We start from the raw sequence: 26,031 nt of genomic DNA on the forward strand, positions 1-26,031 counted from the left end.
CATTTGCTTTTTAATGGAATTTTAATTCGTGTTTTAAACGTTTATGCCCCTCCTACCAAACAGGAGAGGGCAGAACTATTAGAGATTTTACCATTGTTTTGTGTTGGGTCTACCCCCCTGCTGGTGGGTGGTGATTTTAACTGTGTACGAGATGGAGAACACCGGCAGGGTGGGGATTTTAATCGAAAAATTGACCGTACTTCTTACCTGCTCAAGAATTTTATTGGTGATTTTAAATTGAAAGATTGCTGGAGGGAACTCTTGCCTGCGGACCCAGGCCCCACCTGGTCCAATGGAAGAGTGAGCTCCAGAATTGATTTTATTTTCACTTCTAATAGTTTTATTCCCAAAAAATGTTTGCTTTTAACAAATATTTTATCTGATCACAAGCTCCTTTCGGTGCACCTGGAGCTAGAGGGAGAGCAAAAAGCTTGTAGGGGTCCCTGGAGACTAAACACTACACTCCTGGAGGACCCCATCATTAAAGAGGAGTTTGTGCGGACCTACCAGTGTTGGCAGTCCCATAGAGCGCCCAGTCAGCCTATGCTACACTGGTGGGAGGGCATTAAACCCAAAATCAGAGCTTTTTTTATTCGAGCAGGTAAGAAGAAAGCAAAAGAGAAAAAACAATGGTTTTATGTTCTTAATAAACGTTTACATGTACTTTTTAAATTGAAGGAGATTGGTATGGATGTTGATGATGATATCTTAAATCTTAAAGCTGAAATAAAACATGCCATAGAAGAGAAAGGGAAACAAATAATTTTTAATTCACATGTAAAGCACCTCGAGGATGGCGAGAAGTGTTCCCGGTTCTTCTTCAAAAAGGTAATGGATAAACGAGATGTCATTTTAAACCTTGAAGGAGAAACCACTATGGTCGGCATTTTAAATTCTGCTTTTAATTTCTACCAATCTCTTTTTAACAAGAAAAATATTGATCCTTCCTTTTTAGAACATGTTCTTAATTCCCTTGATGCCAAGCTAGATATTTTAGACCAGGAAGTTTTATCCCGTAATATTACCTTGGAGGAACTTTTATTTGCTTTTAAAAGTTTTTCTAATGGGAAAGCTCCTGGGGAAGATGGTCTGCCCATCGAATTTTATCATGCTTTTTGGGAAATTTTAAAGAATGACATGTTTTTATTGTATAAGGAAGTTTTTATTACTGAAGAGCTGCCCCCTTCCTGGAGGAGGGGGATTGTGTCCTTAATTTTTAAAAAAGGTGAGAAGGACCAGTTAAAAAACTGGCGTCCTATTACTCTTTTAAACGTTGATTGTAAAATTTTAGCTAAACTAATAGCAATCCGTTTTAAACCTTTTATTCATAAATTAATCCATCCAAACCAGGTATGTGGGGTACCTGGGAGGTCAATTACTGAGTCCCTGAATATTTTACGTGACATCATTTGGTATTTTAAAGAAAGGGGTCAAAGCCTTGCTATTTTATCCTTAGATTTCGAGAAGGCTTTTGACCGGGTCTCCCATGAATATCTTTTTATGGTTCTTAAAAAGATGGCTGTTCCTGAAATTATTTTAACACGTATTAAGCTTTTATATCGATCCTGTTTTAGCCAAATTTCTATCAACGGATTTTTAACTAAAGGTGTTCCTCTTTTATCAGGGGTGAAACAGGGGTGCCCGTTGTCTCCGCTCCTTTTTATTTGTGCCATAGAACCTCTGTTCACCCTAATAAGAGATGATAAAGTCATCAGAGGCGTGCCCATACCTGGAGGAAGGGGGAACCAGGTAAAAATCCTAGGCTATATGGATGACGCCACCGTCCTATGCCCAGACGCCGCTTCTATGAGACGGGCATTGAGGAACACCGGCTTTTTTTGTGAAGCCTCTGGTTTTAAATTAAACGTTGATAAGTGTGACTGTTTTTATACTGGTGTATGGGATTCCTCTGTGACACCAGGAGTTAACATGCAGCAGGATCAGATAAAAATTTTAGGAATTGTTTTTAATCAAGAAAACGATGGGAGACCCAATTGGGATTCAGTAATTGCCAAAATGGAAAAAAAGGTTTTAATGTGGAATTTGAGAAATCTCACCATGGAGGGAAAAGTTTTAATAATTAAATCTGTTTTATTACCCATAATGCTTTATGTAGCTATGGTTTTCCCTCCAACAATTTTATATATTAAAAAAGTGACCAGGATCTGTTTTATGTTTTTATGGGGTTCCAAAATGGAAAAACTAAAACGTGATTTTATGTACAGATGTAAGGACAATGGCGGGAGAGATGTTCCTAACCTTTTTAACTTCTTTTACATTAAATACTTTTGCTTCTGTTTTAAAATGTATAATTCTGATGGTATTTTTAGCTACTTTTTAAAGTACGCTACGGGCATGATTTTTAAACGATGGTTTCGTGTCCCTTTGAATTCTCCTGTGCTTCTGTGTCCCCCAAAACAATATGCGGTGCTCGAAAAAACTGTCAGGCTCCTAGGTCTCCAAGAATTGGAGCCTGACATATTGGGGGACCAGAAAAAAGTGTCACTCTCCTGTAGGCGGCAGGAGGATACACTGGCAGTTTCAAATTTCTCACAGGCAAGGTCCAAGGTGGTGTGGCGGAACGTTTTCGGGAAATTTATGGCAAATGTGCACAAGGACCTTGCCTGGGCAATCGTTCACCAGTGCCTCCCTACTCGTGAATTCCAGCATAGGCGAGGACTGGTGGCGAGAGCCAAGTGCCCGAGAGACAGGTGTGGTGACGACGAGACGGTAATGCACCTGTTTTGGAACTGCCCATATGCACAGGAGGTTTGGAGGAAGGTAGGCCCATTGCTGAAATGGGCCTGCGGTCTTAAAGATCTTAAATTTGAATACGTGTTTTATGGTCTTTTTAACTGCCCAAGTTTTAAACAGCAAATGGTCTGTTGGATCATTTTAAACTGTTTTAAGAATGCCATCTGGAAGGTTAGGAACATTCTGCTTTTTAAACATGATTTTATTGACGTTAAAAATTGTGTGAAATATGCCCTAAGTGAAATGTATATTTATTATCTTAGGGACAAAAAGCAGCTAGGGGTAAAAGAAGCAACATCCATGTGGTGTTTGCAAATGTGGAATACCATAACATTGTAAATAAAAATGGTTTTATTCTTTTATGTCTTTTATGCCCTGTATAAATTTTATCCTGCTATTGTTCTGTACTTTTATTATAACATCTGTATTACTGGTCTTATTATTATTACTTTTGTATTCATTTAAATGTATGAATATTCATGTATTATGCTGTTGATTTTATCTTGTGGTTTCAATTTTAAAAAAAGTCTGTAAAATATATTATTTTTGCCAATAAAAAACTTTGTTGAAACCTTATCTGTTCTTATCAGTTTAATATCTGATACGTCCCCTATCTGGGGACCATATATTAAATGGATTTTTAGAACAGGGAGATGGAAATAGAGCTTGCTCTGTCCACTCCACGCATTGACCTGGTATTGCAGTATTTCCAGGACCGGTGCACCCTTCCCTTATGTGTTGACTAAAATCAGATTCCAAAAGTGCTATTTGTGTTTGCTATTTTTTGTCTTTCTGATGGGATCTCCCCTTTTAATCCCATTATTTCAACACCTGTTGGACAATGCATTTGTACAGTCATGTGTGATAATGAGCTCATTTATTAAATGCAATTAATTAATACATTGCCACCTCTTGTTGTGTGTGTGTGTGTGTGTGTGTGTGTGTGTGTGTGTGTGTGTGTGTGTGTGTGTGTGTGTGTGTGTGTGTGTCTTCTGTGTTTCTGTGTTTCCGGCATTTCACATTGGAACAGCTCATTCACCTTCCTTGTCTTCTCTCCGCCCTCCCTTTTAGGTAGGTTAAAGAGCTGCACCTGAGCCAGCCACTGATTGATTGATGCAGCACCACAGTCAAATAGTGGAGTGGAGTAGGGGGAACAGCAAACAGCCATTAAAGCAGCCCGCCCGCCACAATGGACCTACCTGTGTACACTAGATGGATGTGATGGAATGTACTGTCGTCCCTACATTTCCAAGAAGAAGTAAGAATTGCAGTTGCAACAAACCCTTGCTTGCCTACAAAGAGAGCAGCAATTTGGATTTGTTACTATGTTACCTGGAAGAATAACAAACTGTGCAAGGATGGAGGTTGTAGGAGCAAAGAGAAGTTGTCTGTAAAGTTGGTGGATGCCTATTTTCCATTTTGCAGTCCCTTGTCTCCCTCTTGTGGCCTCCTGGAGGCAAATAAATGTGCAAAAAAAAGACAGCCTGGCGGCCGGCTGTTGCAGTGTTGCCCTCTCAGGCAACACTGAGTGACTGACTGAGCCGCACCGTCTTATATAAAGTTCAGACGGAACTTTGCACGTGTCATAGTGGAGCCCTCAGGATTCCAGAGCCAGCTTTCTGACATCATAATGGGGCCTGCCTCAGAGATAAAAGCCTGGGCCCAGGCAGTGTTGGTCAGTGCTGCTCAGCAGGCAGCACTGGACTGGACTGGACTGGATTACAGCTGATACAAGGTGTGAAGGAACAAGGGGTGGCTGTGGGCATGCACTTGCTGCCGCTGCCAGTGTTTATCTGCATGGCAGGAGGGCATTTGGGCGTTGCCAGGAAGGCGTTTTTATGTAGATTCCTCCTCTTTCAGCACTGCATTGTGGTGCAAGCAAAAGAAGCAAATCCTGTGTAGCTTCCTCTCCGGCCTTTATTCACCTCCCTCCCGCTTAGTAGCTGTAAATGTGTGTGAGCCTGCAGGGCCCCATGGAATTGCCTAGGAGTAGGCTGAATCAATCGCTGCAAGGGGTGAACAGCAGTATGGGACAGGCTCGGGCAAGGCAAGGGCCGCTCGGGTTATCGCTTCTCGGCCTTTTGGCTAAGATCAAGTGTAGTATCTGTTCTTATCAGTTTAATATCTGATACGTCCCCTATCTGGGGACCATATATTAAATGGATTTTTAGAACAGGGAGATGGAAATAGAGCTTGCTCTGTCCACTCCACGCATTGACCTGGTATTGCAGTATTTCCAGGACCGGTGCACCCTTCCCTTATGTGTTGACTAAAATCAGATTCCAAAAGTGCTATTTGTGTTTGCTATTGTTTTTGTCTTTCTGATGGGATCTCCCCTTTTAATCCCATTATTTCAACACCTGTTGGACAATGCATTTGTACAGTCATGTGTGATAATGAGCTCATTTATTAAATGCAATTAATTAATACATTGCCACCTCTTGTGTGTGTGTGTGTGTGTGTGTGTGTGTGTGTGTGTGTGTGTGTGTGTGTGTGTGTGTGTGTGTGTGTGTGTCTTCTGTGTTTCTGTGTTTCCGGCATTTCACATTGGAACAGCTCATTCACCTTCCTTGTCTTCTCTCCGCCCTCCCTTTTAGGTAGGTTAAAGAGCTGCACCTGAGCCAGCCACTGATTGATTGATGCAGCACCACAGTCAAATAGTGGAGTGGAGTAGGGGGAACAGCAAACAGCCATTAAAGCAGCCCGCCCGCCACAATGGACCTACCTGTGTACACTAGATGGATGTGATGGAATGTACTGTCGTCCCTACATTTCCAAGAAGAAGTAAGAATTGCAGTTGCAACAAACCCTTGCTTGCCTACAAAGAGAGCAGCAATTTGGATTTGTTACTATGTTACCTGGAAGAATAACAAACTGTGCAAGGATGGAGGTTGTAGGAGCAAAGAGAAGTTGTCTGTAAAGTTGGTGGATGCCTATTTTCCATTTTGCAGTCCCTTGTCTCCCTCTTGTGGCCTCCTGGAGGCAAATAAATGTGCAAAAAAAAGACAGCCTGGCGGCCGGCTGTTGCAGTGTTGCCCTCTCAGGCAACACTGAGTGACTGACTGAGCCGCACCGTCTTATATAAAGTTCAGACGGAACTTTGCACGTGTCATAGTGGAGCCCTCAGGATTCCAGAGCCAGCTTTCTGACATCATAATGGGGCCTGCCTCAGAGATAAAAGCCTGGGCCCAGGCAGTGTTGGTCAGTGCTGCTCAGCAGGCAGCACTGGACTGGACTGGACTGGATTACAGCTGATACAAGGTGTGAAGGAACAAGGGGTGGCTGTGGGCATGCACTTGCTGCCGCTGCCAGTGTTTATCTGCATGGCAGGAGGGCATTTGGGCGTTGCCAGGAAGGCGTTTTTATGTAGATTCCTCCTCTTTCAGCACTGCATTGTGGTGCAAGCAAAAGAAGCAAATCCTGTGTAGCTTCCTCTCCGGCCTTTATTCACCTCCCTCCCGCTTAGTAGCTGTAAATGTGTGTGAGCCTGCAGGGCCCCATGGAATTGCCTAGGAGTAGGCTGAATCAATCGCTGCAAGGGGTGAACAGCAGTATGGGACAGGCTCGGGCAAGGCAAGGGCCGCTCGGGTTATCGCTTCTCGGCCTTTTGGCTAAGATCAAGTGTAGTATCTGTTCTTATCAGTTTAATATCTGATACGTCCCCTATCTGGGGACCATATATTAAATGGATTTTTAGAACAGGGAGATGGAAATAGAGCTTGCTCTGTCCACTCCACGCATTGACCTGGTATTGCAGTATTTCCAGGACCGGTGCACCCTTCCCTTATGTGTTGACTAAAATCAGATTCCAAAAGTGCTATTTGTGTTTGCTATTGTTTTTGTCTTTCTGATGGGATCTCCCCTTTTAATCCCATTATTTCAACACCTGTTGGACAATGCATTTGTACAGTCATGTGTGATAATGAGCTCATTTATTAAATGCAATTAATTAATACATTGCCACCTCTTGTTGTGTGTGTGTGTGTGTGTGTGTGTGTGTGTGTGTGTGTGTGTGTGTGTGTGTGTGTGTGTGTGTGTGTGTGTGTCTTCTGTGTTTCTGTGTTTCCGGCATTTCACATTGGAACAGCTCATTCACCTTCCTTGTCTTCTCTCCGCCCTCCCTTTTAGGTAGGTTAAAGAGCTGCACCTGAGCCAGCCACTGATTGATTGATGCAGCACCACAGTCAAATAGTGGAGTGGAGTAGGGGGAACAGCAAACAGCCATTAAAGCAGCCCGCCCGCCACAATGGACCTACCTGTGTACACTAGATGGATGTGATGGAATGTACTGTCGTCCCTACATTTCCAAGAAGAAGTAAGAATTGCAGTTGCAACAAACCCTTGCTTGCCTACAAAGAGAGCAGCAATTTGGATTTGTTACTATGTTACCTGGAAGAATAACAAACTGTGCAAGGATGGAGGTTGTAGGAGCAAAGAGAAGTTGTCTGTAAAGTTGGTGGATGCCTATTTTCCATTTTGCAGTCCCTTGTCTCCCTCTTGTGGCCTCCTGGAGGCAAATAAATGTGCAAAAAAAAGACAGCCTGGCGGCCGGCTGTTGCAGTGTTGCCCTCTCAGGCAACACTGAGTGACTGACTGAGCCGCACCGTCTTATATAAAGTTCAGACGGAACTTTGCACGTGTCATAGTGGAGCCCTCAGGATTCCAGAGCCAGCTTTCTGACATCATAATGGGGCCTGCCTCAGAGATAAAAGCCTGGGCCCAGGCAGTGTTGGTCAGTGCTGCTCAGCAGGCAGCACTGGACTGGACTGGACTGGATTACAGCTGATACAAGGTGTGAAGGAACAAGGGGTGGCTGTGGGCATGCACTTGCTGCCGCTGCCAGTGTTTATCTGCATGGCAGGAGGGCATTTGGGCGTTGCCAGGAAGGCGTTTTTATGTAGATTCCTCCTCTTTCAGCACTGCATTGTGGTGCAAGCAAAAGAAGCAAATCCTGTGTAGCTTCCTCTCCGGCCTTTATTCACCTCCCTCCCGCTTAGTAGCTGTAAATGTGTGTGAGCCTGCAGGGCCCCATGGAATTGCCTAGGAGTAGGCTGAATCAATCGCTGCAAGGGGTGAACAGCAGTATGGGACAGGCTCGGGCAAGGCAAGGGCCGCTCGGGTTATCGCTTCTCGGCCTTTTGGCTAAGATCAAGTGTAGTATCTGTTCTTATCAGTTTAATATCTGATACGTCCCCTATCTGGGGACCATATATTAAATGGATTTTTAGAACAGGGAGATGGAAATAGAGCTTGCTCTGTCCACTCCACGCATTGACCTGGTATTGCAGTATTTCCAGGACCGGTGCACCCTTCCCTTATGTGTTGACTAAAATCAGATTCCAAAAGTGCTATTTGTGTTTGCTATTGTTTTTGTCTTTCTGATGGGATCTCCCCTTTTAATCCCATTATTTCAACACCTGTTGGACAATGCATTTGTACAGTCATGTGTGATAATGAGCTCATTTATTAAATGCAATTAATTAATACATTGCCACCTCTTGTTGTGTGTGTGTGTGTGTGTGTGTGTGTGTGTGTGTGTGTGTGTGTGTGTGTGTGTGTGTGTGTGTGTGTGTGTGTGTCTTCTGTGTTTCTGTGTTTCCGGCATTTCACATTGGAACAGCTCATTCACCTTCCTTGTCTTCTCTCCGCCCTCCCTTTTAGGTAGGTTAAAGAGCTGCACCTGAGCCAGCCACTGATTGATTGATGCAGCACCACAGTCAAATAGTGGAGTGGAGTAGGGGGAACAGCAAACAGCCATTAAAGCAGCCCGCCCGCCACAATGGACCTACCTGTGTACACTAGATGGATGTGATGGAATGTACTGTCGTCCCTACATTTCCAAGAAGAAGTAAGAATTGCAGTTGCAACAAACCCTTGCTTGCCTACAAAGAGAGCAGCAATTTGGATTTGTTACTATGTTACCTGGAAGAATAACAAACTGTGCAAGGATGGAGGTTGTAGGAGCAAAGAGAAGTTGTCTGTAAAGTTGGTGGATGCCTATTTTCCATTTTGCAGTCCCTTGTCTCCCTCTTGTGGCCTCCTGGAGGCAAATAAATGTGCAAAAAAAAGACAGCCTGGCGGCCGGCTGTTGCAGTGTTGCCCTCTCAGGCAACACTGAGTGACTGACTGAGCCGCACCGTCTTATATAAAGTTCAGACGGAACTTTGCACGTGTCATAGTGGAGCCCTCAGGATTCCAGAGCCAGCTTTCTGACATCATAATGGGGCCTGCCTCAGAGATAAAAGCCTGGGCCCAGGCAGTGTTGGTCAGTGCTGCTCAGCAGGCAGCACTGGACTGGACTGGACTGGATTACAGCTGATACAAGGTGTGAAGGAACAAGGGGTGGCTGTGGGCATGCACTTGCTGCCGCTGCCAGTGTTTATCTGCATGGCAGGAGGGCATTTGGGCGTTGCCAGGAAGGCGTTTTTATGTAGATTCCTCCTCTTTCAGCACTGCATTGTGGTGCAAGCAAAAGAAGCAAATCCTGTGTAGCTTCCTCTCCGGCCTTTATTCACCTCCCTCCCGCTTAGTAGCTGTAAATGTGTGTGAGCCTGCAGGGCCCCATGGAATTGCCTAGGAGTAGGCTGAATCAATCGCTGCAAGGGGTGAACAGCAGTATGGGACAGGCTCGGGCAAGGCAAGGGCCGCTCGGGTTATCGCTTCTCGGCCTTTTGGCTAAGATCAAGTGTAGTATCTGTTCTTATCAGTTTAATATCTGATACGTCCCCTATCTGGGGACCATATATTAAATGGATTTTTAGAACAGGGAGATGGAAATAGAGCTTGCTCTGTCCACTCCACGCATTGACCTGGTATTGCAGTATTTCCAGGACCGGTGCACCCTTCCCTTATGTGTTGACTAAAATCAGATTCCAAAAGTGCTATTTGTGTTTGCTATTGTTTTTGTCTTTCTGATGGGATCTCCCCTTTTAATCCCATTATTTCAACACCTGTTGGACAATGCATTTGTACAGTCATGTGTGATAATGAGCTCATTTATTAAATGCAATTAATTAATACATTGCCACCTCTTGTGTGTGTGTGTGTGTGTGTGTGTGTGTGTGTGTGTGTGTGTGTGTGTGTGTGTGTGTGTGTGTGTGTGTGTCTTCTGTGTTTCTGTGTTTCCGGCATTTCACATTGGAACAGCTCATTCACCTTCCTTGTCTTCTCTCCGCCCTCCCTTTTAGGTAGGTTAAAGAGCTGCACCTGAGCCAGCCACTGATTGATTGATGCAGCACCACAGTCAAATAGTGGAGTGGAGTAGGGGGAACAGCAAACAGCCATTAAAGCAGCCCGCCCGCCACAATGGACCTACCTGTGTACACTAGATGGATGTGATGGAATGTACTGTCGTCCCTACATTTCCAAGAAGAAGTAAGAATTGCAGTTGCAACAAACCCTTGCTTGCCTACAAAGAGAGCAGCAATTTGGATTTGTTACTATGTTACCTGGAAGAATAACAAACTGTGCAAGGATGGAGGTTGTAGGAGCAAAGAGAAGTTGTCTGTAAAGTTGGTGGATGCCTATTTTCCATTTTGCAGTCCCTTGTCTCCCTCTTGTGGCCTCCTGGAGGCAAATAAATGTGCAAAAAAAAGACAGCCTGGCGGCCGGCTGTTGCAGTGTTGCCCTCTCAGGCAACACTGAGTGACTGACTGAGCCGCACCGTCTTATATAAAGTTCAGACGGAACTTTGCACGTGTCATAGTGGAGCCCTCAGGATTCCAGAGCCAGCTTTCTGACATCATAATGGGGCCTGCCTCAGAGATAAAAGCCTGGGCCCAGGCAGTGTTGGTCAGTGCTGCTCAGCAGGCAGCACTGGACTGGACTGGACTGGATTACAGCTGATACAAGGTGTGAAGGAACAAGGGGTGGCTGTGGGCATGCACTTGCTGCCGCTGCCAGTGTTTATCTGCATGGCAGGAGGGCATTTGGGCGTTGCCAGGAAGGCGTTTTTATGTAGATTCCTCCTCTTTCAGCACTGCATTGTGGTGCAAGCAAAAGAAGCAAATCCTGTGTAGCTTCCTCTCCGGCCTTTATTCACCTCCCTCCCGCTTAGTAGCTGTAAATGTGTGTGAGCCTGCAGGGCCCCATGGAATTGCCTAGGAGTAGGCTGAATCAATCGCTGCAAGGGGTGAACAGCAGTATGGGACAGGCTCGGGCAAGGCAAGGGCCGCTCGGGTTATCGCTTCTCGGCCTTTTGGCTAAGATCAAGTGTAGTATCTGTTCTTATCAGTTTAATATCTGATACGTCCCCTATCTGGGGACCATATATTAAATGGATTTTTAGAACAGGGAGATGGAAATAGAGCTTGCTCTGTCCACTCCACGCATTGACCTGGTATTGCAGTATTTCCAGGACCGGTGCACCCTTCCCTTATGTGTTGACTAAAATCAGATTCCAAAAGTGCTATTTGTGTTTGCTATTGTTTTTGTCTTTCTGATGGGATCTCCCCTTTTAATCCCATTATTTCAACACCTGTTGGACAATGCATTTGTACAGTCATGTGTGATAATGAGCTCATTTATTAAATGCAATTAATTAATACATTGCCACCTCTTGTTGTGTGTGTGTGTGTGTGTGTGTGTGTGTGTGTGTGTGTGTGTGTCTTCTGTGTTTCTGTGTTTCCGGCATTTCACATTGGAACAGCTCATTCACCTTCCTTGTCTTCTCTCCGCCCTCCCTTTTAGGTAGGTTAAAGAGCTGCACCTGAGCCAGCCACTGATTGATTGATGCAGCACCACAGTCAAATAGTGGAGTGGAGTAGGGGGAACAGCAAACAGCCATTAAAGCAGCCCGCCCGCCACAATGGACCTACCTGTGTACACTAGATGGATGTGATGGAATGTACTGTCGTCCCTACATTTCCAAGAAGAAGTAAGAATTGCAGTTGCAACAAACCCTTGCTTGCCTACAAAGAGAGCAGCAATTTGGATTTGTTACTATGTTACCTGGAAGAATAACAAACTGTGCAAGGATGGAGGTTGTAGGAGCAAAGAGAAGTTGTCTGTAAAGTTGGTGGATGCCTATTTTCCATTTTGCAGTCCCTTGTCTCCCTCTTGTGGCCTCCTGGAGGCAAATAAATGTGCAAAAAAAAGACAGCCTGGCGGCCGGCTGTTGCAGTGTTGCCCTCTCAGGCAACACTGAGTGACTGACTGAGCCGCACCGTCTTATATAAAGTTCAGACGGAACTTTGCACGTGTCATAGTGGAGCCCTCAGGATTCCAGAGCCAGCTTTCTGACATCATAATGGGGCCTGCCTCAGAGATAAAAGCCTGGGCCCAGGCAGTGTTGGTCAGTGCTGCTCAGCAGGCAGCACTGGACTGGACTGGACTGGATTACAGCTGATACAAGGTGTGAAGGAACAAGGGGTGGCTGTGGGCATGCACTTGCTGCCGCTGCCAGTGTTTATCTGCATGGCAGGAGGGCATTTGGGCGTTGCCAGGAAGGCGTTTTTATGTAGATTCCTCCTCTTTCAGCACTGCATTGTGGTGCAAGCAAAAGAAGCAAATCCTGTGTAGCTTCCTCTCCGGCCTTTATTCACCTCCCTCCCGCTTAGTAGCTGTAAATGTGTGTGAGCCTGCAGGGCCCCATGGAATTGCCTAGGAGTAGGCTGAATCAATCGCTGCAAGGGGTGAACAGCAGTATGGGACAGGCTCGGGCAAGGCAAGGGCCGCTCGGGTTATCGCTTCTCGGCCTTTTGGCTAAGATCAAGTGTAGTATCTGTTCTTATCAGTTTAATATCTGATACGTCCCCTATCTGGGGACCATATATTAAATGGATTTTTAGAACAGGGAGATGGAAATAGAGCTTGCTCTGTCCACTCCACGCATTGACCTGGTATTGCAGTATTTCCAGGACCGGTGCACCCTTCCCTTATGTGTTGACTAAAATCAGATTCCAAAAGTGCTATTTGTGTTTGCTATTGTTTTTGTCTTTCTGATGGGATCTCCCCTTTTAATCCCATTATTTCAACACCTGTTGGACAATGCATTTGTACAGTCATGTGTGATAATGAGCTCATTTATTAAATGCAATTAATTAATACATTGCCACCTCTTGTTGTGTGTGTGTGTGTGTGTGTGTGTGTGTGTGTGTGTGTGTGTGTGTGTGTGTGTGTGTGTGTGTGTGTGTGTGTCTTCTGTGTTTCTGTGTTTCCGGCATTTCACATTGGAACAGCTCATTCACCTTCCTTGTCTTCTCTCCGCCCTCCCTTTTAGGTAGGTTAAAGAGCTGCACCTGAGCCAGCCACTGATTGATTGATGCAGCACCACAGTCAAATAGTGGAGTGGAGTAGGGGGAACAGCAAACAGCCATTAAAGCAGCCCGCCCGCCACAATGGACCTACCTGTGTACACTAGATGGATGTGATGGAATGTACTGTCGTCCCTACATTTCCAAGAAGAAGTAAGAATTGCAGTTGCAACAAACCCTTGCTTGCCTACAAAGAGAGCAGCAATTTGGATTTGTTACTATGTTACCTGGAAGAATAACAAACTGTGCAAGGATGGAGGTTGTAGGAGCAAAGAGAAGTTGTCTGTAAAGTTGGTGGATGCCTATTTTCCATTTTGCAGTCCCTTGTCTCCCTCTTGTGGCCTCCTGGAGGCAAATAAATGTGCAAAAAAAAGACAGCCTGGCGGCCGGCTGTTGCAGTGTTGCCCTCTCAGGCAACACTGAGTGACTGACTGAGCCGCACCGTCTTATATAAAGTTCAGACGGAACTTTGCACGTGTCATAGTGGAGCCCTCAGGATTCCAGAGCCAGCTTTCTGACATCATAATGGGGCCTGCCTCAGAGATAAAAGCCTGGGCCCAGGCAGTGTTGGTCAGTGCTGCTCAGCAGGCAGCACTGGACTGGACTGGACTGGATTACAGCTGATACAAGGTGTGAAGGAACAAGGGGTGGCTGTGGGCATGCACTTGCTGCCGCTGCCAGTGTTTATCTGCATGGCAGGAGGGCATTTGGGCGTTGCCAGGAAGGCGTTTTTATGTAGATTCCTCCTCTTTCAGCACTGCATTGTGGTGCAAGCAAAAGAAGCAAATCCTGTGTAGCTTCCTCTCCGGCCTTTATTCACCTCCCTCCCGCTTAGTAGCTGTAAATGTGTGTGAGCCTGCAGGGCCCCATGGAATTGCCTAGGAGTAGGCTGAATCAATCGCTGCAAGGGGTGAACAGCAGTATGGGACAGGCTCGGGCAAGGCAAGGGCCGCTCGGGTTATCGCTTCTCGGCCTTTTGGCTAAGATCAAGTGTAGTATCTGTTCTTATCAGTTTAATATCTGATACGTCCCCTATCTGGGGACCATATATTAAATGGATTTTTAGAACAGGGAGATGGAAATAGAGCTTGCTCTGTCCACTCCACGCATTGACCTGGTATTGCAGTATTTCCAGGACCGGTGCACCCTTCCCTTATGTGTTGACTAAAATCAGATTCCAAAAGTGCTATTTGTGTTTGCTATTGTTTTTGTCTTTCTGATGGGATCTCCCCTTTTAATCCCATTATTTCAACACCTGTTGGACAATGCATTTGTACAGTCATGTGTGATAATGAGCTCATTTATTAAATGCAATTAATTAATACATTGCCACCTCTTGTTGTGTGTGTGTGTGTGTGTGTGTGTGTGTGTGTGTGTGTGTGTGTGTGTGTGTGTGTGTGTGTGTGTGTGTGTGTGTCTTCTGTGTTTCTGTGTTTCCGGCATTTCACATTGGAACAGCTCATTCACCTTCCTTGTCTTCTCTCCGCCCTCCCTTTTAGGTAGGTTAAAGAGCTGCACCTGAGCCAGCCACTGATTGATTGATGCAGCACCACAGTCAAATAGTGGAGTGGAGTAGGGGGAACAGCAAACAGCCATTAAAGCAGCCCGCCCGCCACAATGGACCTACCTGTGTACACTAGATGGATGTGATGGAATGTACTGTCGTCCCTACATTTCCAAGAAGAAGTAAGAATTGCAGTTGCAACAAACCCTTGCTTGCCTACAAAGAGAGCAGCAATTTGGATTTGTTACTATGTTACCTGGAAGAATAACAAACTGTGCAAGGATGGAGGTTGTAGGAGCAAAGAGAAGTTGTCTGTAAAGTTGGTGGATGCCTATTTTCCATTTTGCAGTCCCTTGTCTCCCTCTTGTGGCCTCCTGGAGGCAAATAAATGTGCAAAAAAAAGACAGCCTGGCGGCCGGCTGTTGCAGTGTTGCCCTCTCAGGCAACACTGAGTGACTGACTGAGCCGCACCGTCTTATATAAAGTTCAGACGGAACTTTGCACGTGTCATAGTGGAGCCCTCAGGATTCCAGAGCCAGCTTTCTGACATCATAATGGGGCCTGCCTCAGAGATAGATAAAAGCCTGGGCCCAGGCAGTGTTGGTCAGTGCTGCTCAGCAGGCAGCACTGGACTGGACTGGACTGGATTACAGCTGATACAAGGTGTGAAGGAACAAGGGGTGGCTGTGGGCATGCACTTGCTGCCGCTGCCAGTGTTTATCTGCATGGCAGGAGGGCATTTGGGCGTTGCCAGGAAGGCGTTTTTATGTAGATTCCTCCTCTTTCAGCACTGCATTGTGGTGCAAGCAAAAGAAGCAAATCCTGTGTAGCTTCCTCTCCGGCCTTTATTCACCTCCCTCCCGCTTAGTAGCTGTAAATGTGTGTGAGCCTGCAGGGCCCCATGGAATTGCCTAGGAGTAGGCTGAATCAATCGCTGCAAGGGGTGAACAGCAGTATGGGACAGGCTCGGGCAAGGCAAGGGCCGCTCGGGTTATCGCTTCTCGGCCTTTTGGCTAAGATCAAGTGTAGTATCTGTTCTTATCAGTTTAATATCTGATACGTCCCCTATCTGGGGACCATATATTAAATGGATTTTTAGAACAGGGAGATGGAAATAGAGCTTGCTCTGTCCACTCCACGCATTGACCTGGTATTGCAGTATTTCCAGGACCGGTGCACCCTTCCCTTATGTGTTGACTAAAATCAGATTCCAAAAGTGCTATTTGTGTTTGCTATTGTTTTTGTCTTTCTGATGGGATCTCCCCTTTTAATCCCATTATTTCAACACCTGTTGGACAATGCATTTGTACAGTCATGTGTGATAATGAGCTCATTTATTAAATGCAATTAATTAATACATTGCCACCTCTTGTTGTGTGTGTGTGTGTGTGTGTGTGTGTGTGTGTGTGTGTGTGTGTGTGTGTGTGTGTGTGTGTGTGTGTGTGTGTGTCTTCTGTGTTTCTGTGTTTCCGGCATTTCACATTGGAACAGCTCATTCACCTTCCTTGTCTTCTCTCCGCCCTCCCTTTTAGGTAGGTTAAAGAGCTGCACCTGAGCCAGCCACTGATTGATTGATGCAGCACCACAGTCAAATAGTGGAGTGGAGTAGGGGGAACAGCAAACAGCCATTAAAGCAGCCCGCCCGCCACAATGGACCTACCTGTGTACACTAGATGGATGTGATGGAATGTACTGTCGTCCCTACATTTCCAAGAAGAAGTAAGAATTGCAGTTGCAACAAACCCTTGCTTGCCTACAAAGAGAGCAGCAATTTGGATTTGTTACTATGTTACCTGGAAGAATAACAAACTGTGCAAGGATGGAGGTTGTAGGAGCAAAGAGAAGTTGTCTGTAAAGTTGGTGGATGCCTATTTTCCATTTTGCAGTCCCTTGTCTCCCTCTTGTGGCCTCCTGGAGGCAAATAAATGTGCAAAAAAAAGACAGCCTGGCGGCCGGCTGTTGCAGTGTTGCCCTCTCAGGCAACACTGAGTGACTGACTGAGCCGCACCGTCTTATATAAAGTTCAGACGGAACTTTGCACGTGTCATAGTGGAGCCCTCAGGATTCCAGAGCCAGCTTTCTGACATCATAATGGGGCCTGCCTCAGAGATAGATAAAAGCCTGGGCCCAGGCAGTGTTGGTCAGTGCTGCTCAGCAGGCAGCACTGGACTGGACTGGACTGGATTACAGCTGATACAAGGTGTGAAGGAACAAGGGGTGGCTGTGGGCATGCACTTGCTGCCGCTGCCAGTGTTTATCTGCATGGCAGGAGGGCATTTGGGCGTTGCCAGGAAGGCGTTTTTATGTAGATTCCTCCTCTTTCAGCACTGCATTGTGGTGCAAGCAAAAGAAGCAAATCCTGTGTAGCTTCCTCTCCGGCCTTTATTCACCTCCCTCCCGCTTAGTAGCTGTAAATGTGTGTGAGCCTGCAGGGCCCCATGGAATTGCCTAGGAGTAGGCTGAATCAATCGCTGCAAGGGGTGAACAGCAGTATGGGACAGGCTCGGGCAAGGCAAGGGCCGCTCGGGTTATCGCTTCTCGGCCTTTTGGCTAAGATCAAGTGTAGTATCTGTTCTTATCAGTTTAATATCTGATACGTCCCCTATCTGGGGACCATATATTAAATGGATTTTTAGAACAGGGAGATGGAAATAGAGCTTGCTCTGTCCACTCCACGCATTGACCTGGTATTGCAGTATTTCCAGGACCGGTGCACCCTTCCCTTATGTGTTGACTAAAATCAGATTCCAAAAGTGCTATTTGTGTTTGCTATTGTTTTTGTCTTTCTGATGGGATCTCCCCTTTTAATCCCATTATTTCAACACCTGTTGGACAATGCATTTGTACAGTCATGTGTGATAATGAGCTCATTTATTAAATGCAATTAATTAATACATTGCCACCTCTTGTTGTGTGTGTGTGTGTGTGTGTGTGTGTGTGTGTGTGTGTGTGTGTGTGTGTGTGTGTGTGTGTGTGTGTGTGTGTGTCTTCTGTGTTTCTGTGTTTCCGGCATTTCACATTGGAACAGCTCATTCACCTTCCTTGTCTTCTCTCCGCCCTCCCTTTTAGGTAGGTTAAAGAGCTGCACCTGAGCCAGCCACTGATTGATTGATGCAGCACCACAGTCAAATAGTGGAGTGGAGTAGGGGGAACAGCAAACAGCCATTAAAGCAGCCCGCCCGCCACAATGGACCTACCTGTGTACACTAGATGGATGTGATGGAATGTACTGTCGTCCCTACATTTCCAAGAAGAAGTAAGAATTGCAGTTGCAACAAACCCTTGCTTGCCTACAAAGAGAGCAGCAATTTGGATTTGTTACTATGTTACCTGGAAGAATAACAAACTGTGCAAGGATGGAGGTTGTAGGAGCAAAGAGAAGTTGTCTGTAAAGTTGGTGGATGCCTATTTTCCATTTTGCAGTCCCTTGTCTCCCTCTTGTGGCCTCCTGGAGGCAAATAAATGTGCAAAAAAAAGACAGCCTGGCGGCCGGCTGTTGCAGTGTTGCCCTCTCAGGCAACACTGAGTGACTGACTGAGCCGCACCGTCTTATATAAAGTTCAGACGGAACTTTGCACGTGTCATAGTGGAGCCCTCAGGATTCCAGAGCCAGCTTTCTGACATCATAATGGGGCCTGCCTCAGAGATAGATAAAAGCCTGGGCCCAGGCAGTGTTGGTCAGTGCTGCTCAGCAGGCAGCACTGGACTGGACTGGACTGGATTACAGCTGATACAAGGTGTGAAGGAACAAGGGGTGGCTGTGGGCATGCACTTGCTGCCGCTGCCAGTGTTTATCTGCATGGCAGGAGGGCATTTGGGCGTTGCCAGGAAGGCGTTTTTATGTAGATTCCTCCTCTTTCAGCACTGCATTGTGGTGCAAGCAAAAGAAGCAAATCCTGTGTAGCTTCCTCTCCGGCCTTTATTCACCTCCCTCCCGCTTAGTAGCTGTAAATGTGTGTGAGCCTGCAGGGCCCCATGGAATTGCCTAGGAGTAGGCTGAATCAATCGCTGCAAGGGGTGAACAGCAGTATGGGACAGGCTCGGGCAAGGCAAGGGCCGCTCGGGTTATCGCTTCTCGGCCTTTTGGCTAAGATCAAGTGTAGTATCTGTTCTTATCAGTTTAATATCTGATACGTCCCCTATCTGGGGACCATATATTAAATGGATTTTTAGAACAGGGAGATGGAAATAGAGCTTGCTCTGTCCACTCCACGCATTGACCTGGTATTGCAGTATTTCCAGGACCGGTGCACCCTTCCCTTATGTGTTGACTAAAATCAGATTCCAAAAGTGCTATTTGTGTTTGCTATTGTTTTTGTCTTTCTGATGGGATCTCCCCTTTTAATCCCATTATTTCAACACCTGTTGGACAATGCATTTGTACAGTCATGTGTGATAATGAGCTCATTTATTAAATGCAATTAATTAATACATTGCCACCTCTTGTTGTGTGTGTGTGTGTGTGTGTGTGTGTGTGTGTGTGTGTGTGTGTGTGTGTGTGTGTGTGTGTGTGTGTGTGTGTCTTCTGTGTTTCTGTGTTTCCGGCATTTCACATTGGAACAGCTCATTCACCTTCCTTGTCTTCTCTCCGCCCTCCCTTTTAGGTAGGTTAAAGAGCTGCACCTGAGCCAGCCACTGATTGATTGATGCAGCACCACAGTCAAATAGTGGAGTGGAGTAGGGGGAACAGCAAACAGCCATTAAAGCAGCCCGCCCGCCACAATGGACCTACCTGTGTACACTAGATGGATGTGATGGAATGTACTGTCGTCCCTACATTTCCAAGAAGAAGTAAGAATTGCAGTTGCAACAAACCCTTGCTTGCCTACAAAGAGAGCAGCAATTTGGATTTGTTACTATGTTACCTGGAAGAATAACAAACTGTGCAAGGATGGAGGTTGTAGGAGCAAAGAGAAGTTGTCTGTAAAGTTGGTGGATGCCTATTTTCCATTTTGCAGTCCCTTGTCTCCCTCTTGTGGCCTCCTGGAGGCAAATAAATGTGCAAAAAAAAGACAGCCTGGCGGCCGGCTGTTGCAGTGTTGCCCTCTCAGGCAACACTGAGTGACTGACTGAGCCGCACCGTCTTATATAAAGTTCAGACGGAACTTTGCACGTGTCATAGTGGAGCCCTCAGGATTCCAGAGCCAGCTTTCTGACATCATAATGGGGCCTGCCTCAGAGATAGATAAAAGCCTGGGCCCAGGCAGTGTTGGTCAGTGCTGCTCAGCAGGCAGCACTGGACTGGACTGGACTGGATTACAGCTGATACAAGGTGTGAAGGAACAAGGGGTGGCTGTGGGCATGCACTTGCTGCCGCTGCCAGTGTTTATCTGCATGGCAGGAGGGCATTTGGGCGTTGCCAGGAAGGCGTTTTTATGTAGATTCCTCCTCTTTCAGCACTGCATTGTGGTGCAAGCAAAAGAAGCAAATCCTGTGTAGCTTCCTCTCCGGCCTTTATTCACCTCCCTCCCGCTTAGTAGCTGTAAATGTGTGTGAGCCTGCAGGGCCCCATGGAATTGCCTAGGAGTAGGCTGAATCAATCGCTGCAAGGGGTGAACAGCAGTATGGGACAGGCTCGGGCAAGGCAAGGGCCGCTCGGGTTATCGCTTCTCGGCCTTTTGGCTAAGATCAAGTGTAGTATCTGTTCTTATCAGTTTAATATCTGATACGTCCCCTATCTGGGGACCATATATTAAATGGATTTTTAGAACAGGGAGATGGAAATAGAGCTTGCTCTGTCCACTCCACGCATTGACCTGGTATTGCAGTATTTCCAGGACCGGTGCACCCTTCCCTTATGTGTTGACTAAAATCAGATTCCAAAAGTGCTATTTGTGTTTGCTATTGTTTTTGTCTTTCTGATGGGATCTCCCCTTTTAATCCCATTATTTCAACACCTGTTGGACAATGCATTTGTACAGTCATGTGTGATAATGAGCTCATTTATTAAATGCAATTAATTAATACATTGCCACCTCTTGTGTGTGTGTGTGTGTGTGTGTGTGTGTGTGTGTGTGTGTGTGTGTGTGTGTGTGTGTGTGTGTGTGTGTGTGTGTGTCTTCTGTGTTTCTGTGTTTCCGGCATTTCACATTGGAACAGCTCATTCACCTTCCTTGTCTTCTCTCCGCCCTCCCTTTTAGGTAGGTTAAAGAGCTGCACCTGAGCCAGCCACTGATTGATTGATGCAGCACCACAGTCAAATAGTGGAGTGGAGTAGGGGGAACAGCAAACAGCCATTAAAGCAGCCCGCCCGCCACAATGGACCTACCTGTGTACACTAGATGGATGTGATGGAATGTACTGTCGTCCCTACATTTCCAAGAAGAAGTAAGAATTGCAGTTGCAACAAACCCTTGCTTGCCTACAAAGAGAGCAGCAATTTGGATTTGTTACTATGTTACCTGGAAGAATAACAAACTGTGCAAGGATGGAGGTTGTAGGAGCAAAGAGAAGTTGTCTGTAAAGTTGGTGGATGCCTATTTTCCATTTTGCAGTCCCTTGTCTCCCTCTTGTGGCCTCCTGGAGGCAAATAAATGTGCAAAAAAAAGACAGCCTGGCGGCCGGCTGTTGCAGTGTTGCCCTCTCAGGCAACACTGAGTGACTGACTGAGCCGCACCGTCTTATATAAAGTTCAGACGGAACTTTGCACGTGTCATAGTGGAGCCCTCAGGATTCCAGAGCCAGCTTTCTGACATCATAATGGGGCCTGCCTCAGAGATAGATAAAAGCCTGGGCCCAGGCAGTGTTGGTCAGTGCTGCTCAGCAGGCAGCACTGGACTGGACTGGACTGGATTACAGCTGATACAAGGTGTGAAGGAACAAGGGGTGGCTGTGGGCATGCACTTGCTGCCGCTGCCAGTGTTTATCTGCATGGCAGGAGGGCATTTGGGCGTTGCCAGGAAGGCGTTTTTATGTAGATTCCTCCTCTTTCAGCACTGCATTGTGGTGCAAGCAAAAGAAGCAAATCCTGTGTAGCTTCCTCTCCGGCCTTTATTCACCTCCCTCCCGCTTAGTAGCTGTAAATGTGTGTGAGCCTGCAGGGCCCCATGGAATTGCCTAGGAGTAGGCTGAATCAATCGCTGCAAGGGGTGAACAGCAGTATGGGACAGGCTCGGGCAAGGCAAGGGCCGCTCGGGTTATCGCTTCTCGGCCTTTTGGCAAGATCAGGTGTAGTATTTCTGCATCTGGTTTTGTTGGGAGGTGTCCGGGGTACCCTGCTCCTTGGCCTTGGGGGATCGTCTCTTTTCACAGAGAGACTTCACCCCCTTGCTGCTATTTGGGGAGTGGGCTTAGCCCCCGGACAACGAGTTGCGATCGCGCCTTACCCAAGAGGTCAACCGGCCTTGAGGCGTTTTTCTAAGAGCGTTCCGAGGGCGTTTATCGGGCTTCGTAGGTGTCTGGGGTACCCTAATCCTTGGCCTTGGGGGAGGGTTCCACTTAATTGTGGAATCTGAGCCCTTGCTGCTATAAGGGACAGGCTTAGCCCCCAGGCACTGAAAATGCCATTTACATTTGGATTTGCATCCGGGGACACCCGGTTGCGCCAGTCCGTCCGCATCGAGGTGGAAGAAGGCCATCGCCAGCGGAAGAACCTTCGCTTCATTGTGGAGGTGATTCTGCTGGACTTCCTGGGGCTCAAGCGGGCGGACATCCTGTGTCTCAATGACCAGGAAAGCCGCGGTCGGTACACCATATCCTTTACGGCCGCGGCATGTTGCGACAACATGCACAAAAGATTGTCTGATGCGGACCAGAGTGAGGAGCGGCTAAATGGACTGAACTTTTTATTCCTCTACGGGGAGGAAGAAGTCCCGCTCGTGATGTGCATGTTCAGTCCATTTGTCTCAGAGTGTGACATTGAAACCTTCCTCAGTCGTTACTGCAGGGAGGTCCGCTTCTCACACAAAATCTTGAACACCCAGAGCTTCTGGAACGGCAAAAGGAAATATTGGGTGAAGTTCCGCCAGGATCCCAATGGCATTGGAGGCTTACATCACCCACCCCAGAACTTTGCCATTGGGAAGAATCGAGGATTCTTATTTTACCCCCAGATGCCAATAGCCTGCCGGAACTGCTTGAGATATGGCCACACCAGAGAACATTGTGACCGGCCCCATGTGGTGCAGTGTAACAGGTGTGGCCAGGTTGGACACGTGGCGGCAAAATGCAGTTCCGAGGTGTTGTGCAATCTGTGCGGCATGACTGGGCATGCTTTTAAAGATTGCCCCCGCAGAGCGAAATCTGGGCCACCCAGACCAGGGCCAGAGCGGCAGTTTGCAACATGTGCAGACGCCGCTGGTAATGCCCCAAAACGAGCATTGACGACTGAGGGGTCCAGGCCAAAGTCCTTCACAGCTCCATCGGGGGGCCCACCGATGTCAGCCTCGAGGGACGGCCATAGGGATTCCACCGGGTCCAGGCAGAGCAGGAGGAATTCTGACTCTGCTGGACATAAGTTGACCGGCACCTCTGCAAACAGGTCCTCTGCTCCGCCTGCAGTGGACCCTGTTGAGGCAGTGGTTAGCGACAGGCGTCGTGGCTCCGTAGGTTCTGCAGTAGGACCTGACGCCTGTCCCAAGAGTGTGGGCATGGAGCGGAGACACTCTGTGTCAGACGAGGGCTCCATTAAGAAAACCCTAAAATATGCTGGATTGGAGCCTCGTTTTGACCATTACCGGTCAACGGGGGGGTCGGAGCAAAGTTCCTCCACTGCGGTTGTGGAGGGGCTTGCGATGAAGGCTCCCCGTAAGCAGGCAAAGGTTGCCAAGAGTGATGGGACCTCACAGGCCCCTGTGCAGCTGCCCAGTAAGGACATCAGCGATATCTTCAGCCAGGGGCCAGAGATGGGTGAGAGCGACTTCGAGGAGATGGATAGGAGCCATTCTGCAAAGAGACAGCGAGAGGAAGAGGAGTCCGGAGTTCGGAGGAAAGCTGCCTATCGGAGTTCGGATGAGAGCAGTGTGGGGGTTGGAGCCGCCCACGTATCTGGCTCTGACCCTACCAACATCCAAGATTTATTGACCCCTCAAAAAGGGGGTCCAGACTCGCAGCTGATCTCCGAGTACGACTCTTCTGGTTCGGACTCTGACCTCAACTAAGACTATGTTGGTTCCTATCAAAGTCGCCTCACTAAATGTGAGGTCCCTAAAGAGCCCTGTCCGCAGGACTGCTTTATTTTCATTTTTAGAGACTGTGGACTTTGACCTTTGCCTGCTTCAAGAATGTGGAATCCCTAATGACTTGGAATATCAAGATTTAAAGATGGACTGGAAACTAGGCCCCTCAGTCTGGTCTGGTGGAAATGACTGTCGCTCTGCGGGGGTTGGATTGCTCTGCCGAGGTCGTTTTATCTCCATCCAAACAGTGACTGAAATCATGCCCGGCAGAGCTATTTTAATACATTTGCTTTTTAATGGAATTTTAATTCGTGTTTTAAACGTTTATGCCCCTCCTACCAAACAGGAGAGGGCAGAACTATTAGAGATTTTACCATTGTTTTGTGTTGGGTCTACCCCCCTGCTGGTGGGTGGTGATTTTAACTGTGTACGTGATGGAGAACACCGGCAGGGTGGGGATTTTAATCGAAAAATTGACCGTACTTCTTACCTGCTCAAGAATTTTATTGGTGATTTTAAATTGAAAGATTGCTGGAGGGAACTCTTGCCTGCGGACCCAGGCCCCACCTGGTCCAATGGAAGAGTGAGCTCCAGAATTGATTTTATTTTCACTTCTAATAGTTTTATTCCCAAAAAATGTTTGCTTTTAACAAATATTTTATCTGATCACAAGCTCCTTTCGGTGCACCTGGAGCTAGAGGGAGAGCAAAAAGCTTGTAGGGGTCCCTGGAGACTAAACACCACACTCCTGGAGGACCCCATCATTAAAGAGGAGTTTGTGCGGACCTACCAGTGTTGGCAGTCCCATAGAGCGCCCAGTCAGCCTATGCTACACTGGTGGGAGGGCATTAAACCCAAAATCAGAGCTTTTTTTATTCGAGCAGGTAAGAAGAAAGCAAAAGAGAAAAAACAATGGTTTTATGTTCTTAATAAACGTTTACATGTACTTTTTAAATTGAAGGAGATTGGTATGGATGTTGATGATGATATTTTAAATCTTAAAGCTGAAATAAAACATGCCATAGAAGAGAAAGGGAAACAAATAATTTTTAATTCACATGTAAAGTACCTCGAGGATGGCGAGAAGTGTTCCCGGTTCTTCTTCAAAAAGGTAATGGATAAACGAGATGTCATTTTAAACCTTGAAGGAGAAACCACTATGGTCGGCATTTTAAATTCTGCTTTTAATTTCTACCAATCTCTTTTTAACAAGAAAAATATTGATCCTTCCTTTTTAGAACATGTTCTTAATTCCCTTGATGCCAAGCTAGATATTTTAGACCAGGAAGTTTTATCCCGTAATATTACCTTGGAGGAACTTTTATTTGCTTTTAAAAGTTTTTCTAATGGGAAAGCTCCTGGGGAAGATGGTCTGCCCATCGAATTTTATCATGCTTTTTGGGAAATTTTAAAGAATGACATGTTTTTATTGTATAAGGAAGTTTTTATTACTGAAGAGCTGCCCCCTTCCTGGAGGAGGGGGATTGTGTCCTTAATTTTTAAAAAAGGTGAGAAGGACCAGTTAAAAAACTGGCGCCCTATTACTCTTTTAAACGTTGATTGTAAAATTTTAGCTAAACTAATAACAATCCGTTTTAAACCTTTTATTCATAAATTAATCCATCCAAACCAGGTATGTGGGGTACCTGGGAGGTCAATTACTGAGTCCCTGAATATTTTACGTGACATCATTTGGTATTTTAAAGAAAGGGGTCAAAGCCTTGCTATTTTATCCTTAGATTTCGAGAAGGCTTTTGACCGGGTCTCCCATGAATATCTTTTTATGGTTCTTAAAAAGATGGCTGTTCCTGAAATTATTTTAACACGTATTAAGCTTTTATATCGATCCTGTTTTAGCCAAATTTCTATCAACGGATTTTTAACTAAAGGTGTTCCTCTTTTATCAGGGGTGAAACAGGGGTGCCCGTTGTCTCCGCTCCTTTTTATTTGTGCCATTGAACCTCTGTTCACCCTAATAAGAGATGATAAAGTCATCAGAGGCGTGCCCATACCTGGAGGAAGGGGGAACCAGGTAAAAATCCTAGGCTATATGGATGACGCCACCATCCTATGCCCAGACGCCGCTTCTATGAGAAGGGCATTGAGGAACACCGGCTTTTTTTGTGAAGCCTCTGGTTTTAAATTAAACGTTGATAAATGTGACTGTTTTTATACTGGTGTATGGGATTCCTCTGTGACACCAGGAGTTAACATGCAGCAGGATCAGATAAAAATTTTAGGAATTGTTTTTAATCAAGAAAACGATGGGAGACCCAATTGGGATTCAGTAATTGCCAAAATGGAAAAAAAGGTTTTAATGTGGAATTTGAGAAATCTCACCATGGAGGGAAAAGTTTTAATAATTAAATCTGTTTTATTACCCATAATGCTTTATGTAGCTATG

The 26,031-nt window shown here is 46.3% G+C and overlaps 12 non-coding genes across 12 annotated transcripts; all 12 read left to right on the forward strand.

The window, feature by feature from the left end:
- Window positions 1-3,291: 3,291 nt before the first annotated feature.
- On the forward strand, window positions 3,292-3,483 carry LOC142691227 (U2 spliceosomal RNA). Its single transcript, XR_012859856.1, has one exon. It is a non-coding gene; the product is annotated as a U2 spliceosomal RNA (small nuclear RNA).
- A 1,336-nt stretch (window positions 3,484-4,819) lies between these two features.
- On the forward strand, window positions 4,820-5,010 carry LOC142691142 (U2 spliceosomal RNA). The gene has a single exon (XR_012859787.1). It is a non-coding gene; the product is annotated as a U2 spliceosomal RNA (small nuclear RNA).
- Window positions 5,011-6,345: 1,335 nt separating this feature from the next.
- On the forward strand, window positions 6,346-6,536 carry LOC142691143 (U2 spliceosomal RNA). The gene has a single exon (XR_012859788.1). It is a non-coding gene; the product is annotated as a U2 spliceosomal RNA (small nuclear RNA).
- Window positions 6,537-7,876: 1,340 nt separating this feature from the next.
- LOC142691144 (U2 spliceosomal RNA) lies at window positions 7,877-8,067 on the forward strand. Its single transcript, XR_012859789.1, has one exon. It is a non-coding gene; the product is annotated as a U2 spliceosomal RNA (small nuclear RNA).
- Window positions 8,068-9,409: 1,342 nt separating this feature from the next.
- Window positions 9,410-9,600, forward strand: LOC142691145 (U2 spliceosomal RNA). Its single transcript, XR_012859790.1, has one exon. It is a non-coding gene; the product is annotated as a U2 spliceosomal RNA (small nuclear RNA).
- Window positions 9,601-10,935: 1,335 nt separating this feature from the next.
- Window positions 10,936-11,126, forward strand: LOC142691146 (U2 spliceosomal RNA). Its single transcript, XR_012859791.1, has one exon. It is a non-coding gene; the product is annotated as a U2 spliceosomal RNA (small nuclear RNA).
- A 1,310-nt stretch (window positions 11,127-12,436) lies between these two features.
- LOC142691148 (U2 spliceosomal RNA) lies at window positions 12,437-12,627 on the forward strand. The gene has a single exon (XR_012859793.1). It is a non-coding gene; the product is annotated as a U2 spliceosomal RNA (small nuclear RNA).
- A 1,340-nt stretch (window positions 12,628-13,967) lies between these two features.
- Window positions 13,968-14,158, forward strand: LOC142691149 (U2 spliceosomal RNA). Its single transcript, XR_012859794.1, has one exon. It is a non-coding gene; the product is annotated as a U2 spliceosomal RNA (small nuclear RNA).
- A 1,346-nt stretch (window positions 14,159-15,504) lies between these two features.
- On the forward strand, window positions 15,505-15,695 carry LOC142691150 (U2 spliceosomal RNA). Its single transcript, XR_012859795.1, has one exon. It is a non-coding gene; the product is annotated as a U2 spliceosomal RNA (small nuclear RNA).
- A 1,346-nt stretch (window positions 15,696-17,041) lies between these two features.
- LOC142691152 (U2 spliceosomal RNA) lies at window positions 17,042-17,232 on the forward strand. Its single transcript, XR_012859796.1, has one exon. It is a non-coding gene; the product is annotated as a U2 spliceosomal RNA (small nuclear RNA).
- Window positions 17,233-18,578: 1,346 nt separating this feature from the next.
- Window positions 18,579-18,769, forward strand: LOC142691153 (U2 spliceosomal RNA). Its single transcript, XR_012859797.1, has one exon. It is a non-coding gene; the product is annotated as a U2 spliceosomal RNA (small nuclear RNA).
- Window positions 18,770-20,113: 1,344 nt separating this feature from the next.
- Window positions 20,114-20,304, forward strand: LOC142691154 (U2 spliceosomal RNA). Its single transcript, XR_012859798.1, has one exon. It is a non-coding gene; the product is annotated as a U2 spliceosomal RNA (small nuclear RNA).
- Window positions 20,305-26,031: the final 5,727 nt, after the last annotated feature.

Source organism: Rhinoderma darwinii (assembly GCF_050947455.1).
Source record: "Rhinoderma darwinii isolate aRhiDar2 chromosome 5 unlocalized genomic scaffold, aRhiDar2.hap1 SUPER_5_unloc_36, whole genome shotgun sequence".
Classification (NCBI taxonomy): Eukaryota; Metazoa; Chordata; class Amphibia; order Anura; family Rhinodermatidae; genus Rhinoderma; species Rhinoderma darwinii.